Here is a 20,339-nt window from a genome sequence, read left to right on the forward strand (position 1 = left end):
ATACCTCAGTTAATGAAGCAGATGTTCTCTGGCATCATTTCTTTAGCAGAAACTTTGGCACCATAGGCAGAAATAACATGGAAGGAATTAGGATAGGTTCCCATGCCACAAAAGAAGAAGAGCAATTCAGCAACTGTTTTATTCAAAAGTGGCAATATGCATATATGAAAGCTCAAGTTTACCTTGCATTAAAAAAAAACATTCTGTACTTTCTAGAAAGCTTCCTCCAAAATGCATCCAGGAACGTTTTTTCCCCCCTCTCATTCACCAGTCTCCAGTTTCTTAATGGTTTCCATTTTGGTGGCTAAACTTACAGATCTTTGCTTTTTTTAACATTCTGGGTATAACTGGTGAGGCAGACTTATCTGTTTTCTCCTTTTCTCTCATTTTGCTGCTCACAAATGTTCAGTAAGACATTCTGGAAACATTTGCTGTTTACTTTGACTACTGCAGGGAGACATCCATAGTAGGGTCATCTAAAGTAGAATCCTGTTCTTTCTTCGCTCAAGTTTAACAGCATTGTTTCCATCAGGCATGCTGCTGCAATCCGACACTAAAAGTTTATGTCTACATGTATGTATGTTTCTCCAGCACTTCTTCACCATCCTCCCAGTGCTGATGCTAATGTTGCTAAAGTATTTCCAGCTATATACAGAGGATGAAAAGGAAAGAGGGGGTGAGCAGGTATAAAAAGACTTTATAAAAATATCTGATGACAAAAATACAAAGACAATCTGAGAGCAATGGGAAATCTTTTTCAAGAGGTGGGTGTGGGGGGATAAGACTGAAGGGGTTGTTAAGTCTATATGTTGCTAATGTTGTAATGGAATTTTATATGTATATTTAGGTTCATGTTTTAGTTTAAACAGTATTTATATGTGTAGTTGTTTCATCTTTTTTTCGTTTTGTTCTCTCGTTTTTGTTTTTGTCATTTATATTGTGAACGTTTAAGGTTATGAAAAATTAATAAAATTATTTTAATCAGAAAAACAAAGAAATAATAGTTCAATCAACAAACTGATTGATTAAATCCAAAATAAAGATACCAGACATTTTTCTATCTCTCAGCAGTTGATAAATTATGCACGTATTATACCATGCTCTGAATCAGGGATGAACACTCCCATAAAGTCTGTTTCAGAGAGATTTCCTCCTTTTCCCAGTCCTAAGTCCTCTCCATGATGCCTGCATGCTGTTCACAACTGGTGGTTTTCATGTCAGTGGAGCAGCAAATCAACAGTCATGATTTAATCCAAATTCTAAAGGAACTGTCCAAGGTGCTGAATGGATTTGTGGTGGTAGGTTTCAGCACCCTGGATAGCTCACTCACTATAAAACCCAGGGCATCAGCTGCCCCTGTTCTGTTCAGATTCCTCTCCATCTATGCTCCTCTGTTGAGAGTTTGAGGAAGCATTTATTATTTGTCATCAACCTGATGATGGTATCATTGGAGAGAGGCTCAACGACACTTTTCCCACCAATGGAATCTATAGATACTGTTGATTTTTGTTTGTGTGTGTGTTTTTTAATGCTATAAAATGTATACATTAAAAAGCAGCCAACATCTCAAACTATTTCTTGTGAAGGTTCACTAAGTCTGCTACACACCAATTAGGGAGGACATGATACATGACATTTTCCTGGGCGCCCCCTTCATTTGTGCATTAGGCTACAACATCTGGGAACAGAGTTGCTATGGTGTGCTCACATAATATCCTCTGCTAGAGGTAGAGAGGCATAACAAAAGGAAGACATAAGAGGTCATGTTTTTACACTTTAGCATAATGAGATAATTTAATGGAGTGCTAATGGCTTTAGCTCTCTCGCACATTTTCACTAAGCTGTTGTTTTAACAAAGTGAGCTGAGAGGAAACCAAGAGGCTGATAGAGTGACATTCTCTATTGTCCAACATTATTGTAATTTGTAGTGTGTCTACGATGTGCATTTGCACATCTGGTATTAGAAATATCACAGTTCTTTGTTGTTCTCAGGGCTTTGTATTGGTAGGTTTTACAAGGCAGAGAGGGGAGAGAGAGAGAGAGAGAGAGAGAGAGAGAGAGATTCTTGGGGAAAACTTTCCTCTTTAATCTTTTCCAACCTCCCCTCTCTACCAGTCATGATTCTCTGAGTGGCAACATGGTAAATTTTCAGGGGTGACTCTGCTGTTAGATTGCACTAAGATGAGCTCACTCTGCAGAATTCATGCAGTTTGACACCACTTTAACTGCCATGGCACAGTACTATGGAATTCTGCAATTTGTAATTTTTTGAAACATTTAGCCCTTCTCTGTCACAGAGTTCTGATGTTACAACAAACTACAAAACCCAGGATACTATAAAATGGAGCCATGACAGTTAACACAGTGTCAAACTAGATTATATTTGCAGCACAGATGCAGCCTTAGATGTCAGATTTCAGGAGGTGGCTGCAGAGCTGTGTGCCACCTTATGCAAACCTAATGCCTTCAAAGATGGTGAGGAGTGCTCTCCCACCATGAGTGGTGAAGAAAGACTCAACTATCTGTCCAGTCGGCCCTTGCACATGGAATGGGAATGGGCACCATTTTGTTCTTTGCCTCAGGCAGCAGAAAGTATTGGGGCAGCCTTGCTTTCTTTTCCCTTTGATTGATTATACATTTTGGGGAAGTCAGACCATTAGTCTACAAACTTGGTGTTATGTACACTTAATGGCAGCTAACTATTCAGCAATTAGTGAAGACGTCTTTCCAAGTTGTAATCAAAAATGTTGGGGATGGAAACAGATAATTTCTCTATGCAGGAGTCATGTTCTTTCACTAATCTATATTCTCTCCTTGTAAATCAGTCATTTATCTAACTAAACATCAACAGAAGAAAGATGGAGAGCCTCAAACCAATCACAGGTGGAAAAAAACATAAGGGAGAGGGAGAAAAAAGGAATCAACATAGTTTAGCAGAGCTACGGAAAGATGGGTTCAAACTACCAGAGTGGGTTTGCAAGCAATAATGCACATTATATAAGTGGAACTGACTGTTCCAAAGCAGCGTGACAATATAAAAAAAAACACCATGCAACAAACAATATGTTGCTGAAAGATATATTTTTTTCATCTCAGTTATCTAATATTAAAACTCACAGACCCAAAGCAGAGATGAAATCAATGGGAAATGAGGAAAAGATAAAAGGGCAAAGTATTTGAACCTTGTCAGTCATACATTCCAGATAAGGGTGAGGAAATGGACATACAGAATGAATATTGAAGGATGTTTGGGCCTGGAATTGTAAGTAAGGGTATACACCTTAATCCCAGTTCTAACTTTATCAGAATGCATTATAGGTGTTGATAGCATTAGGATATTCATGCAATTGCAAATAAAATGTAATTATTATTTTGTGCACTGTAAAGACAAATAGCCTTGATGTTTAGCAGTCAAAAGTTCCTATGTTCCCAGTTATGTGATGTCTTGCATGAAAGGGGTGGGGTGTTTCATCGAATGCTCACTTATTATTATTATTATTATTATTATTATTATTATTATTATTATTCACTACATACATGTCTACAACACACACAAGTACACTGTAGTTGTTTTTTGCTTGTTAGTTTTTCTGAAGGGAAAAAATGGAAACAGCATAGAATATCCTGAGGGACGAAAATGAAGATGTCAGCAGAAACCAATCTGGCATATCTGCCAAGCCATACTAAATAAGGTTGCTGCAAGAATTTACTCCATCAAATTGTTCAGCACACCTAACTTTCCAATGTTTATGGCTGGAGGGGATTAGGATACCATGAAGGTCCCCCTTCTTCACCTGTTAGCCTCAACCTAAAGGAAAATGTTCAAACAGAAAAGTCTTACTACAAATTCTCTTTTTAAAGGTTTCCAACAAAGCATCCAACTCATAATCTAGTGGTAATAGAAATTCCCTCTTCCCTTTTCCAAGAGGACAGCATCCTCCTGATGACAGGCCGCTTTGTCTAAAAAAGAAAAAAAGTCACTGGTTGGGTGCAAAGCATTCACTGCCCTCAAAATTTTTGGAGATATTTATGTATATACGTGTAGAAACTATTATGTTACTTTTAAGAGTGATGGACGATGGTGAAAAAGATATAGATAACAAGAAGGAAGCAACGCCATGGTTTTGCATATATAAATATGTATAGGTGGCATTATATTAGTGCACACTGTAGAGAAACAGCAATCATAAATATTGTTTTCTGCCCCAAATTCACTAGTTTAAAGAAATGAAATTCAGAAAGAAGGCTTGGCAGATTACAAACTGGACAAGAGCTCCTGGCCTTGAGAAACACATGAAGGGCAAAGTACGTTTGATTTGTACATCCCTACTCTCTTAGGGGTAGAAGGTACAAAGCCTCCAAATGGGTGTTGATGAATTGGGTGAAATAGCTAAAAAATTATCCTTGCTATTTTGGTGCAATTCTGATTCAGTCCGTTTCACTAGGGTTGTATACGCATTGTACAGGGTGACTCAAAAACAATGGTGCACAAGTAAAGCTATTCTTAATTGGTTTTGCACCATACTGTTTGAATCACTCTGCACGACTGCTAATCCTATTTGCTCTTATGGGCATTCTAGGATTTGGATTTAGAATTTCTCTAGTACCTTCTATGAACTATAGCACTAGACCTTGTTGACAGAGAACTCAAAGGACCTCACAAAAGTAGTAGTCCAATACTTACTGGGGGTAAATTCCAACTTTCTGGGAGATGTAATGACAGCGGAAGCCACTGTTTTCTGTCATCACACATCCTTATTCAGATCAGAAGCATGTACACTTTTCATAGATGCATAAAGCTAGAAGGGGCCTCATAGACCACTGAGTCCAATCCCTTGCTCAATGCAGGATCTCCAACTAAAGCATCCACACCAAGTAATAGCAATATATAGCATTTACATTTCTATACAACTTATCAGTGAACTCAGCACTCTTTAAGCAGTGTACAGTCTGTAAGCCAATTGCCCCCAACAAGCTAGGTACTCATTTTACTGACCTATGAAAGGATGGAAGGCTGAGTCAACCTTGGAGTTCTGGGATTGAATTTACAAAGTTGTGGCTGCAGTACCAGCATTTAACCACAGCACCACCAGTAGTTGCCCAGTTTCTTTTGGAAGATATCCATAGAAGGAGACACCACCATCTCCAGGGACGTAGCCAAGGGGGGGGGGGGGGGGGGGGCCGGGCCCCCCCCCCCTCCATAAAAAAGATGGTGTGTGCTGCCCCGCCCCCGCCCACCCCCCCCATAATAATGATGGCACTTAGTCTGGCCCCCCCCCCCTTCCTAAAATCCTAGCTACGTCCCTGCCATCTCTCTAGGCAACTGGTTCCATTGCCAAACCACTCTAACTGTCAAGAAATTCCTTCTAATAGTCAGTCAAAATCTACCCTCTTGTAACTTAAAACCACTGGACCCAGTTCTACCCTCTGAAGCAACAGAGAATATGTTTGCACTTTCATCTCTGTGACATCCCTTCAGAGATTTAAAGAGTGTCAACCCCTCAGTCTTCTCTTCACCAAGCTGAACATGCCTAGCGTGTTCAACTTCCACTCATATGTTCTGTTCTCCATACCTCTTATCATCTTCATTTCCCTTCTCTGAACTTGCTCCATCTTCTGTATATCCTTAAAATCAGGTGCCCAGAACTATATTATTATTATTATTATTATTATTATTATTATTATTATTATTCCACTTAATCACTTGGAATCCAAGCGGATTTCAACAATAAAACGAGATACAGTTAAAAATTCTAAAAAGCCCTATCCCTCCCCCCCCCTGTATAAAAACATAGTAATACTAAAAAGAGATTAAACCAAAAAGACATTAAAACAATAATATAAAATAACAGTTAAAATCAATAGAAGCTTTGTAGGAAATTTATAGCAGGGTCCAGATAGGATGGAAAAGGGGATGGAGAAAAGAAGAGAAAAGCGGTGGTGGGGGGAGGCAGGTAAATAGAGGTGGACCTAGTCTGGAAGGGCCTGCTGGAAGAGATCTGTTGCACTGCTCCAGATGAGGTACGGCCAACGCTGATCATAGTAGGACTATTACTTCGCTTGATTTGGAAACTATAGTTCTATTAATGCAGACTAAGGTCCAAAACACACTGCAGAAATAATCCAGTTTGAGACTGCTTTGACTGCTCTGGCTCAATGCTAGGAAATCCTGGGACTTGTCAGACATTTAGTCTTCTCTATCACAGAGCTCTGGAGCCACAACAAACAACAAATGCCAAGATTCTGTATAGTGGATCCAGGGCAGTTAAAGTGGTATCAAACTGGATTATTTCTGCAGTGCAGATGCAGCCCAAGTCTCTGGAGCAGCAGAAAGCAAGCTTGCTCCATGCTCAATAGGAGCTCTCTTCAGATATTTAAACATGGCTATCATGTCACCCCTAAACCTCCTCTTCTCCAGGTTTAACACACTCAGAATAGGATAGAGAGAGTACAGGGTCATAGGGGAGAAGCCCAGGAAAAATAAAGATATCATTTGATTTTTACTTAGATCTCCAAAAAGAAAGAAAAGTGAGGGTGGAGGGAACAAGATTAGCAGTAAGATGTTTTATGGGAGGATGTTCTTTCACCAGATTCTATGCAATTTGATGATTGATGTCCAATATGGGCATTTGCAAAGGTTTGGCAAGAGGCCCAGAGTAAAATTCAAACTATGAAAGAGTAAAGAAATAAGGATGGGTTTTATTGGATTTAAAATGTCAGTTGGTGGTATATTGCTGGATGATGATTTACCATAAAGGTACTGCTTACAAAATAAGATGAGTGGATTTTAGAAATTATTTCAAACATTACTAAGATAAAATTATATATAGTGGGCTGGGTAAATAGAATAGATGCTATAGTGAAGTGTATACAGTATTTATAAATTGTTAAGGAAAGATAAAAAGATGAAAACTGTAATTTCATTTTTGAGTGACTGAGAAATATATCTGATTTGATGATAGATGCCTATCAACGTAAAAGGAGTTAGTGAAAGGAAGTAATGTGTTTAGATTAATAGATTTACAGAGTTAGTCTGTTTAGATAAAATTAGATAATTAATACTTATGATAGAGATTATCAATATTTATTAACATTTACATTTATTACAAATTGCATTGAGGAAATTTCTGTACGGAAATTTCTAATTAGTAATTAGTGTTAATTACTAATAAGTAGAGGTTACAGAGAAGACGCTGATGATTTATTGTATGAGAGAGAGAAGTATACATAAGTTATGTACTTTAATTGACAGTGAGAAGAAGATTGGAAGTCACTTTTATCTTGTCTGCTTTTTTACTCTTTCTTTTTCTTTCTTTCTTTTTTTTCTATTGTAGGTCTTTGCTTTTTGGTTTTGTCGTTCTCCTTTTTCATGTATTTTATGTGGTGTTGACATTTTTTTAATGTAGCGAGAAATTTCGAATAAAACTGTGTAGCCACTACCAGTCATTCACTTGCAGTATCTTCCTGTCCTTTTTGTGGTCCTTTATCTTTCACTTGTAGAACTGGCAAAAATACCACCTGTTCCTCTAAAACCTTCACTTTTCTGCTCGGGGCTTATAGTCCAAGGTGATCTGCTTAGAGGTGTTCTTTGCAGCGTCATTGGTGCCCATCTGACTCAAAAGAAAGGGGTACTGCTCTGTGTTCTCTATGAGCATTGGAACCTGCCAGTGACAATCTGGATAAATGTGCCAGGAAGACAGCAACCTCCCAAATTCATCTTGGCACACAGTTCCTTCTATAAACTTGAGCAATGAATCCCCTAACACCAGCACTTTTCTTCATGCTGTAGTTGGTGGTTAGGTTGGCTCCATCCTTGCCATGCAGTTTCTCTTGCAGCTGGTCTGCTGTTTGTGCTTCTTTGCCACCATTATCCTCAGAAAGATGCTGGAAGTGATTGCTTAGTTTGGAACAGTTCTGAATACTTTGTGCTTGGTCTGCTTCTGACGGTGACAGTCCTCCAGACTGCTCCCTCAGTGATTCAACCCTCTTCCTTTTCGCTGGCATTTTTTCCCCTGTTGGTTTTGTAGGATCACTTCTCACTCTGTTCTATTCAGGAAATGTTTGTGATGCTCTGTAATGCACTGATAAGTCTCAACACATAGCTATAGTTCAGTTTCTTTGGTATTGACATCTAATCAGGATGGGCCATATGGACAAGTGTAGGCTCCTCTCTGGTCTGACTATGAAGTATGTACCATTGGCCCTCTGTATCTGCAGTTCTTTATCCATGGATTCAAGCATCTATGGCTTGAAAATATTAAATCAGATAAAAATTCCAAAAAGCACACTTTGATTTTGCTATTTTAAATAAGGGACACCATTTTACTATGCCATTGTAATAGGACTTGAGCATCTATGGATTTTAGTATCCATAGGGGATCCTGTAACCAAATCCCAGCAGATACCAAGAGCCCATTGTATTCAATTGCACAGTCAGGCCAGAAGTGGGTATAATCAGACAACACTTGTTTACTGTTAGCAGATCTGCCAGGCCAACACTGTATGCTATTATAAACAATGCTGTGGCCTTGTTATACCCAAGAAACTATCTGTGTTTGCATGTGTAAATCTGGTTCCTCCTCTTTTTCTATGACAACATTGGTGCTTCAGCTGCAACTTACACCTCAGAATTCCATAGGACTGAGCCTTGACAGTTAAAGTGGGATCAAAACACTATAACTGTATAGTATGGATACCCCATGCCAGGCATTACACAAGCCTGCTGAGCCTACACCCTCATGCCACTTTGGTTATGTGCTTTGTGGATCTACCAGTTGTGGAACAAAGGGCCTAGGCCTGGCACCTCTGCTATCTTTAAGCTGTAGGTGTCTTCATTCTGTATCTACCATGTCTGGGTTTACAGAGGGCTTTCTCCTGATGGTATCAACTGACGAATGCTCTTATTCTCCTTCTCAGTGTTTCAATGACACTTTTATATCCCCTGATATATCTCCTGTGCCCATTCTTTCTTAGGCATAGAAACATATAAACCTAAATCCAAATTGTTAGTCTTAACTAGAGTAGACCCGCTGAATCAATGAGAATTTGGTAAATATTCAGGTAATATGGAAGGACATTCATGTAGACAGGCGCCTCCTTCTGGGTATGTGGCTTCTCTAGGAAATAAAATTTAAGTTCCATGAGCAAAACAAAAAGAGATGCAAATTTTTCTCATCCACTTTTGCTTATAGTTCTATACTGTGTAAATCTGCTGTTGCAGTATGGTGCCAAATTAAAACAGATTCACCTATGGTGAGAGGAACGCTTCTTGACGTATTGTTTGCAAAAGTGCCTCTACTCATGGCATGGAATAAAAATGAGCTCTGGAATTTAGTTGATCCCATCCTCCCTTGTAACACTGATGTAGATTCAAAGGGATGCCTTCTGTTATAAAGAGGAAATGTCGACAAAGAGCAAAAGAGAGAAAAAACAAGAGAATGAGAGCGAGACCATGCATGTACAAAAATCATTAATTCTATTTGCAAACTGCAAGTATAAATTCTTTATATTAAGATATTGCAGGTGCATAGTAATGTGCCATCTGCTATTGTTAACTTTGCTTCCACAGCTGCCTTTTATTTTTCCTTGTTGTGTGAAAATTGATAAGAAGAGGCTGGGTCTTTTCTTTACACTGAATGTTCTTCTTCTTCAGATTTGGGGTTTCCAGACAGGAGGAGCTGGGGTTGCCTTTAAAATCCTTGTTTGGTCATGATGAAATAAACTATGAAATATCCGTTGCACTTGTACATATTGTTATGTTTCATCAAGATAACAATAAGAGCACTTTTTCAGACTCCTCAAAGTACTTCATAGCCACTCTCTAAACAGACTTTACAACAAGCCCATATGACTTTTGTTCTGCCAAGTCACCAGAGGCTGCTACCACACTGCAGGACTAATGCAGTTTGACACCACTTTAAGTGTCATAGATCCATCATACAGTGGCTTCCCTGTACCTAGTGTTACCCACTGCAGGGGGTAGGTGGCCAAAAGGGCACACTTGCCCTTCTCCTTCACTGCCATGACAGCTTCCTCCTGAGAAGAAGGTCACTGCCACAGTGAAGCATGGGGGGGGGGGCACCTGCCCTTCTCCACTATAGCAATGGCTTCCTCCAGAGAAGGACGCTGTATGGTGTGGTACAGGAGAAGGCCCATGTGGGGTGACACTATGAGTTGCCCCACTGGGTGACACCACTCCTAGTGATGCCACTGGAACTGGGATTTACTAACATGGAGCTATAGAAAATGTAACCAGCCATATGATCAGATAAAAAGGGGATTTCATGCCAATTTTTTGTGGGAAGGAATTCCACGAAGGATATCTGGTGGTTTTAAATGTTATACCATAGGAGCAAATTGGGTTAGGAGTATTCCTGTTCCCTCACTTTAAAATTAGGGAAGTTTTGTTCAGCTTCCTCTGGGACTCAAATATTCCCAAGATTCTAAATGAAATGTATAATGTTGTAAAAGAACACACATTCGCCTGGGAGTACCATATATACTCGTGTATAGATCAACCTTGTGTATAAGCATGACCTGTGGATAAGTCGAGGGTAAAACTGAACGGCACATAATCAAGGATATAAAGGATATCTTGCTTGCTCTTTTGCATATTCCCAGCCCGGCTGCCCCCTCCAGAATCAGCCAGACTGGGAAGAAGCTTGGGGAGTGAATGCTCTCTCATCTTCCAATCTTATTACTGTATTGTGTATTAGATTTTTGTGTTGGTAGTATAAATTGTTTGGCTTATAGATGAGTATATACAGTAAGTCTGATTGAACCCAATGGAGAATGTTTCTGCATAGATTCCTTTAGTGCAGGACGATATTGCTTGATCATCCCAACATTCTAACACAGCATATTTTCTAAGCATATCTGAAGGGCATAAACCACTTCACTGAGCAAATACTGGCTATAAGAAATGGACAAGCCCTTGTCTAATCCTGTTATTAGATGCCAGGTGCTGTATGGTTGACTGTTGGGTTCCGACTTGCTCTTTACACAGGAGATCAAACAGGGAATGGATGGGATGTCAGTTCAGAAGATCACTTCAGGCCACTCTTTATGAACAAAAAGAAAATAACTTTTATTTACAGAAAGAGTTTATGACACTATCTCTTTTGGTAGTTGGTTCACAAAGTGTATATTACTTTCACTGGTTACAAATTGACTGTGTTCCAGTTCACTCAGATACTTCAGTTACACTTCCACTGTGTTCTAATTCTTTACACACACACCTTCCACTAAAGCTTATTCATTAGGAGTATAAAACCAATGAATCTCTAGCTTTATTCATTCATTACAATTGTACAGAATAATGTGGATCTCAGCCTTCCCTTTACTGGCTCCCCACTGTTCAAAGAACTTGTCTCTTTAAAATCCTTTCTCTTGACATGAGAGTCTGAATCCCATTCAGGTTGAATCTTTATTCCCAACTGCACTCCTGGCAGTTCTAAGATACCCTCCTGCCTCAACAGGCTTGACACACTCAATTGCCTCTTAACAGATTCTCCTCCTTTTTATATCCGCTTCTCGGGCAGGCCCCCAACTTTTGCCAACCTGTCCATGATTGGATATTCTGGACATCCAATTTGTCAGTGCTTCTTCACAAAGCCCAATTTGGTTCAAGATTTATCCATATCCAAGGCTCAGCCCTACTAGAAGTTAATGCTGCAACCACTGGCCTAATGGTTCATGCTGCAACCGCTGGCTGTCACTAACCAAACTAAAGTAACTGCCTCAACAGTTTCAGGCAAATAAAGTCAGTTCTGGATCGGATTCATCTGATAAACCTCCTTTGGATTTACACACACTGAATTTTCATAAAGACAAGCTTAGAATGTAACCAATGAACAAACCTGAATTAGCACTTTAGAGGGAAATTCTATAATCCAAGCATCTCTACTCTGCACTGCTTTGTTTTTTGACCCTTTTCAGAAGCAGCAAGGTTACATTGGTGCCTAAGGGTATTGTATTATCCATGAGGAAAAGAAATGTCACTTCAGGTAAGCTTCCAAAGTTTCATGCATCACAGAGCTAAAGAAAAGGACCTGCTCTGTCCTGAGGCAAGCATAGTTTTAAGATTGCTGTGGAAGAAATGAAAACAATGTTTAGAGAAACATGAAGCGGAACCCCATCTATTGTGACCCAGTGTGAGCTGTAAGAAATAAAGGATTCCCTAAATTAAGAAGAGTGAAGCCTAGTTTTTGGAAATCCTGTACCTTTCTTCTGACGTGATATAAACTATGTATTCATCGATGTTCACCAGAGGTTATAATCTTCTCCCATTGTGTAGGAGAGCTGTATGTGCATATTCCTCCTTGTGTCTCAAACTGCACCGTGTGTAGCTTGAAGAAATCCATTCAAAATTAACTATCAACTGAAAAGCTGATAAACACCTCAAACTTTAATAAAATGTTTTTATTGCCACTAGAGAACAAACTAGATAGGGATTGCATTAGGGTTTCCTCTCTTTCTGCTGCCCTCCACATTTCCTAGTATATTCTATTCTATATAGTATTTTCTGTTGAGTCATATTCTCCCATGATATGGCCAAAGTATGACAGTCTTGATATAGTCTTCCTGGCTTCCAGGGAGAGCTCAGGCTTGATCTGTTCTAGAACCCATTTGTTTGTTTGTTTTTTGGCTGTCCATAGTATCCGTAACACTCACTACATTTCAGATTAGTTTATCTTCTATCTATCAATTTTTTTTACTGTCCAGCTCTAACATGCATACATGGTGATTGGAAATACTATACCTTGAACAATCCATCCTAACTTTCTTAGCCTCATACAACTGGACCTCTCTCAGGTAGTCCTTAGGCCAGTGGTGGGAGACTTGTACTACTCAATATGTTGGCGTAAAGCTTCTTGGCTGAAAGTGATAAGAGTCTGAGGCCCATTACAAATGGGCGTAAAGTACGTCCTCAGGACATACTAGGGTTAGGAAAGGGTGTGCTTTACGCACGTCCCTAACCCTAGTACGTCCTGAGGACGTACATCTTGGTGTTGCGGACGCTTAACATCCACACATCGTGCGGCAGAAGTGATGCCGCGAGTGCGAAACTAGCAACTCGCGGCGCCACTTCCGGGGCACAAAAAGAAGCACCATTTTGGTGCTTCTTTTTTGTGGCACCGGGAGCCTTGCGGTTTGGCCGCTGGGGCTCCTCGGCACTGCTAATGGCAGCGGCAGCAGACCGCCACTTTCAGGCGGTCTGTAACGCACCAACATCAATTTGGAGAGTTGCAGTTCCCAACCTCCACCTTAGCCCTTGAATATGCCAGAATGCTGCATATTCAAGCAGCAGATGCCTGCATAATTTGAAGGCATTTCTCACTGGTATGTCTGAAAAATGAAAAGTGAAATCTGAAGACAGAAATCTGGTTCATGACAACATACGATCAAAATACAAAGGAAAGAGCAGTCTTCTGCATGTCCATTCTGTGCATAGAGCCAGCAATGAGGGACAGGGAGATGCATCCAAATATACATTTTTAAGTCAAGAAATAATTCATTATCTTGGACTAGACAAGCAGCAAATCTAAAGTGCAGATCCTTCTGTAAGGCATATCATTTAACTTGCAGCAGTGGACTTTATATCTTGGAAAAATATAGCATCTATAAGATATCTTCAGTCTTTATTAACTCATCTCCTTGCTGCAATGGTGGCTCAGTGATTGCAGAGGTGAGGAATCCACCCTTGTTTCAAAGGTAGTGTCTCTGTAGCTGCTCCAAGTTAAAAGGAGATTTTCCAGATTGTGAAACCTCTTCCAAACACAGGTTCAGCACCTGGATAGCGTGTGTACATCCAGGAGCAGGTGTGGAGGCTTAATGTTAAACCAAAGACTGCCCTTAAAATACAGGGTGAATTCCCTGCCTATAAAAATGAAGGCAACAGCTTCTTCTGCCTTGCTGTTTTTGCCCCCCTCTCACTAGCTCTTCTAACCACAAGCAGCTGTTTTGTACACACACACTTATGCCTGTTTGCCAGCACACATGTTCTCCTTACTTGTCCCTTCCATTTATCAACAAAGGGTATCACTTCCAAATTCTCCTGTCTTCTTCAAAATACTCAAAAAAGTTCACCAGGGTTACCTCAACATAAGGTTTTTATTATGCCATTTTCCTGACTCCTACAGAGACAAAAGCAGATGGCAATACCTTCCATTTCTAACTCTCCTGTGCTTTCCAATCTTTTCTCCCCTTACCACAGAAAATCTGTTAGGCGGGAATGAAAGAGTAGCTGCACAATGTTATTGGGATTTTTTTATTGGTAGCATTAGGAATTATTCATCTGGATGTACTCCTGGTATCAGGAGACCATCTCCTGTCTTAATTTGTCAGTCATACATACTGGAGCATTAGTCTGAAAAGAAAATGGTCAGCTAGTTGTATAATAGTATGTTTGTTTATTTATATACTGTGTAATGATATATTCATGTATTTATTTATTCACAACATGAACATGTAAATTGTAATATATATGAACAGTAATAATTTCTTCTTCAGCTTATCCCTCGAGGGCAAGATTATGATTCATTGCTTGAACAGCAGTGTACTTGAAATGTTTCTGAAAGATCAGTGGAACAATAGCATTTAACCTACTAGTCCCAGCCCTGTTGTTAGAGAAAGTAAGGTGGCCACCTTAGATGCAGTTTCTTTGTCAGTGGCATGAGTGAGCCCAATCCCGGTTTTTGTCTAAATCTGAGCTGCCAAAACCAAAATAGATTCAGTCCTTTAAATAGCTTCTTAAAAGTTTAGACTAATATCCAGAGCAGATGTACCACCTCGCTGGCATGGAAGCTATCAGTTGCTGCAATCCTGGCCGATTCCCTTGAACTCTCTCCCTATTCCAATCCTCCAGTTGCCCAAAAGCTGCAAGGCTTTTTTGATGCTGTCCTTGATAGTGCTCTGAATCTTCTAAATTAGGCTTCTGACTTCCTGTGTCACGGATGGCTCTCTCCTGCTCCCCAAGTTGAGGCAAAATTCACCTGGCAGTCTAATCAACTTGTTTAAGTCTATTAGACAGTTGGGATCACCTTGTTCTTCTCGGGCAGAAAATTTAATGGGCTGGAGCCAGCATGGTGTAGTGGTTTGAGTGTTGGACTATGACTCTGGAGACCAGGGTTCGATTCCAGGCCAATCATGAAACCTACTAGATGACCTGGGGTAAGGCACTTGCACTCAGCCTCAGGAGACAGCAATGGAAAACCTCCTCTGAATAAATCTTGCCAAGAAACCCCCATGATAGGTTTGCCTTAGGGTCGCCAGAAGTCAGAAATGACTTGAAGACACACAATGCACACACTCACAGACCTAACCATGGTATCTTTAAACCAGTGATGGGCTCTGTCTTATGAACCAAATAATGAACAGTTTGTTCAATAAATATTGCCAGTAGGTTGCCTAGCTGGAATTGTCCACCTTATTCATGAATGGGTGGATAATTCATTAGCGTAAGGAACAGAGCCTGAAGACAGCAGCAATCCCTTTCTATTTGGCTAAAAAAAGGAGGGTGGATCCATGTCCAGTGCTAGAAGAAAAAGCATTGTTTAATCCTCCAAGAAGGCCGGGTATTTATTTTTGCTCCATCATTCCTCAAAAATGTTCAAGGCATATAAAAACTATAAAAGTTAAACAGTGATAGGATGCAAATAAAGATGACATAACATGAAATAATGATTAAAAACATTAAGAGGAATTTTTCCTTCATCAGAAACTCCCTAAATAGTGGTTGCCTTTGGTAACCATTGTACTCACAAGTAGCATAGCAACTGTGGGCCACCTGTTACTTCATTAACCATCTGCTACTCAATAAACATCTCATGAGATGCTCAGATCCAAGGGCTGGCAAGCACCAGAGTGTTGGGGTGGGCAGGACAGAGTAGCGAAATCCTGTTGGGTTCACTACACTAAGATAGCCATTCTGGTGTAGTAAGAATGGCAAGAGAAAAAAGGCTACAGCAAAGTGGCCATGAAAGGAGCAAGGCACTTGAGTAATGGGTTACTCAGCACTGGCAGGTTTTTGCCTACCTTCCCTCAGCACCACTGCACAGTCCTGGGGAAAGTGCAATCACTGGGATAGTGGACTATGTGAATGATGCCAGCACGTTGGTCACTAAAAAATATACAAGTCACAAGTTGAATCAAACCATTGTGTCATTTATTGCTAAGTCCAAGTCAAGTCACTGAAGTGACTTGATTCTGAGTCAGTCAACTTGAGTCTACCTCACTCACAAACAGTCTAGACACTGTGTTGAGACAGTGAGCCTAGTACTGTTGTGCCTCACTACTCCAGGACACAGATAGTGAGACAGAAGGACAAGATGGGCAAAGGAGCAAGACAGTGCCATGCTAGTGAAGCAGAGGGCCAAGAAAGCATGGCCGTCTCTGAACAGCACAACACAGAGCTAACAGCACCTACCACAGCAGAACAAGGGAAGGAAAAAGAGGGACTATGGAAGTCAGAGTATTTAAGAATCAAACACTCATTAGAGAGCAGCTGACAACAGACCATAAATTCTGGCATCTCCCTCAGGAAACCTGTTGCTCACAACTGACTTATCCGGTGGATGCCACAATCTTCACTGTGTTCCTGGTTCATGTTGCCTGGTAATCTCAGACCTTGCTGCATTTAAAAACTATGGAAATTATTGCACCCAGGAATCACAGTGGTTGAGACATGGGATCTAAAAGATGAAAATGGATGTTATTACATTTACCCATGTCCAAGCTGTAGGCAGCCCATACTCACTCAGGCAGACCATCTGCAACCCAGACTTCTCCCGCGGCTTTTTCAAGAATTTCAGGATTTGTGGATCTCCCTTTTAGACTGTCATTTGGATTGATTGACTGTGTTTGACTTGGACTAGCCTGACAATGCTTCTACATCATTCTTGGTGGTGAGCCACATGCCTCAAGATTTCTCCCATGGTCTGTTGCCTTCTGTACTCTTTCTTGAGGAACCTGGATTTTTGTTGGCTCCATAACAGGACAAGTACTCACACAATTAACACCCCAGAGAGTAATGCATCCAGGAGATTCATAACATGGACAACAAATGCTCTATAGTGTCGCTTTATTCTGAAAAGTACGATCTGAGGAAGTGTTCCAGACTGACCTGCTTGCAGTTCCAGACTTTGAAATAGCCCTCATGCAGAGATAGCCTTACCATTAAGCAGAGTGAGACAGCTACCTCTGGTCAGGCAGTGGAACTGTGGAGGGAGGAGTGGTGGGCAAGTACTGGGATACAGTGGTGCACCATATGGCACCCAAAGCTAGCTTGCTGCATTCATGGATCATTTCACACTATGCAATCATAGTGCTATGTTTTCACTTTAACTACTATGGTTTCATCCTTTGGAATCTAGAAGTCTGTACTCTGGTGAGGTACTAGACGAGTGCTCTGTGTCAGAATTATAACTGCTCCAGATTCCATAGGATGTGAAATCCTACTGCCCTAATTGTATAAAATGAAAAGGCCCCATGTAGCATGGGACATCTGGGCAGGTTATAGACCACCAGAAAGTACGTGACGAGCGCGTACTAGGGTTAGGAAGGGGCGGTGCTTCTGCACCCCCCCTAACCCTAGTATGTGCTCTGCATGTAGAAAATGGCGGCAGCCGTTCCACACGGCCACCGACATCACTACGTCACGACTGCGCCGCCTCCAAAAGAGGCGGCGCAGTTGTGACGTATTGGGGCCATGTCAGGGCGCCTAGGGCACCCTTTCCATGACCCCGGAAGGAGCTCCGTTTCGGAGCTCCTTCTGGGTTTGCATTGCTGGGCGCAGCCTTCAGACAGCTGTGCCAGCGACGCAGAGGAGAAAGGGGCCAAGCGGCCCCTTTCTCCTCCTCCCCGCCGTTGCCAGGTGTCCTTGGGGCTTGAAGCAGCTTCCCTGCAGCTTGGAATATGGCGGGTCGGGGCCTCGGAGGCTGCTGGTCTGGCAGCTGAGGCCCTGATACAGTGGGGAAAGGGGCGGGTGCACCCCGCCCCAAATGGGCAGTCTGTAACCCGCCCAAATCTCAACATCATGTTTAAAAACTACTAGTTTGGTGGGATTCTGTATGTGAAGAAGAAGGAAACACTATCTGTTCCTTTACCTTAGGCGGGAAAATGATTTGGGTTGGCCTCACCAATGGGGGTGAAAGACTTTCTGGTGACTGCAGTCTAAAATACTTGCTGTGGTACTTCAGTGTGAGATGCCCCCTTCCTCAGACTATGAGTTGTCTTTTCCTTTGGGATCCTTGATGCAAGCCACATAGCATCTGGCGCATTAATCTTTAAAATTAAGCCTAAATTCACTTGCTAACCACAACCAGACCCACTGAATCAATTAAATTTAGATAAGTATTGACTTGCCAAGTTTCCATTCCTTCCATGTGTTGATTCAAATTGGGATTAACATTCAGATTTGAGCCTTAAACTTTAAGAACAATCTCATGAAATGCTAAAAAATTTTCCTGGTATCATTTTAGTGCTCACATAACAAGTTCAGAATTTCTCCTCTTCTAAGGTGTTTCTCTTTAATTATATATGTTTTTATATGCTGCAGAGAAAAACTAAAAAAATATATTATTATTTTTTAAATAGAGAGACCGTAGTTTTGCAACAAGTAGAATTTGAATGTTTCCCCACACACCCTGGAACACAAATTGCTCTTGCTAAATCCTGACTTAGCATTAAGCAGTAAAGTGTGACAGACTGTGCACACAAATGAATACCTTTTCACCTTAATGAGGGAAGAAGAGAACAGAAGAAGAATTAAGAGAAGGGAGACTAGAGAACTGTACGGTACGCTATGTGGATGAGCAGGAGGTCTTGGTGGAAAACAGATATATAGTTTTAAAATCATGGTTAGACCTCATGGATTTCAATGTTGGCCCCAAATAGCACCCCAAAACTTGTTATAAAACTTATGTAGTGTTAGACCTACTATGTTTTTCCCTGTTTTCTCTCTAACCCCAGTGGTTGCTGGTGAATTCTATTTCAGATTGGGGAGAAGTGTTGAATCTGATCAGATTTTAGTCTAAGTGATGCTAAATCAGGATTTAACAAGCACAATTTGTGTCCCAGAGTGTGAGGAAAACATCCAAATATTACTTGTTGCAAAATTATGGTTGCTCTCGCCATATATATGTACAGTTGGCCCTTCCCTTACGCAGGGGATCTGTTCTGGACCCCGCCACATAAGGGAAATACCGTGTAAACTCAAACCCCATTAGAAACAATGGGGCTTGTTCCTGCGGTGTGCACCCAACACGCCACAGACGTGCGCCCCATTGTTTCTTCCAGGGAGCAGGAGAAGCCTTTCTGGCATGATTTCTAGCATATGCTGGAAGCTGTGTATAGCATGCCCGCGTATGATACGGGTGCACTGTTTTTTAATCTCAATCAAGGTGCTGAGGTCTATCCCTCAATAGAGAGTCAGAATCTTGGATAGATCCTTTAAAATTGGGGGAGGACAGAGAAGATTCACTGGGACCATTGGCCACTAGCTATGTTTTCTCCAGATCTTTTATAAACATCATCAACCCCTCTAGTTATTTTTTTATTTATATTCTTGGGTTCTCCCACTTAACACTTGCAAAGGCTCAAATAAGGTATTAACACAAGTTACAAAAAAAGTAACCAAGACAGGGATACTTGTGGATAGTTGGAAATTGATGTACAAAGGCGATCAGGAGCTCCACGCCTACAGTGGGGCTTCAGAGTAACCACACTTCCAACTGCTTCTCCTCCTCCACCCCACCAAAGCATTCCACAGACAAAAGCCTTCTCTGGGAACAGCAGGTGATTCAGCACAGGTTTTCCCCAGCATATGCTCAACTGTGGCCCTCAGAGTAACTATTTGTAGAACAGATCTTGGGTATGTTATAAGGCATTGTGTGGTCTACAACTCCAAACATTCTTCATCTAGCTTAGTCAATGTCCAAGCTGTCTAGAGGATACTGGGAGCTGTAGTTCCCAAAAGTATCTTCCACAAGCCCTCATTCACAGTACTGCCTCATGTGCTATAGTCCCCCTTAAGGCTGTTTTCCAGAATAAAAGCATAGTGTATGGGTTGAAAAGCAAATAGTCAACTAAGACCTGGGTATTCAGAACCATTTTAACATCATTACCATGAGGAAGAAAAAAAAAAGAAACTAAACTGTTTATTTGTATAATTGGCAATTGTACAACATGCAGATTAAAGATAGTTATGCAATGGTGTTTCCTTGTATTTATATGCATGCCTGCTCCTGTGGGATATGTTGCATCCGACAGCAAGCTGTGATGTAAGAACCAGATATAGTGAATTATAGGGACAATGAAGAAAGATGTCCCTCGCTGCCTTG

The sequence above is a fragment of the Sceloporus undulatus genome, chromosome 2 (assembly GCF_019175285.1).
Source record: "Sceloporus undulatus isolate JIND9_A2432 ecotype Alabama chromosome 2, SceUnd_v1.1, whole genome shotgun sequence".
NCBI classification, from domain to species: Eukaryota; Metazoa; Chordata; class Lepidosauria; order Squamata; family Phrynosomatidae; genus Sceloporus; species Sceloporus undulatus.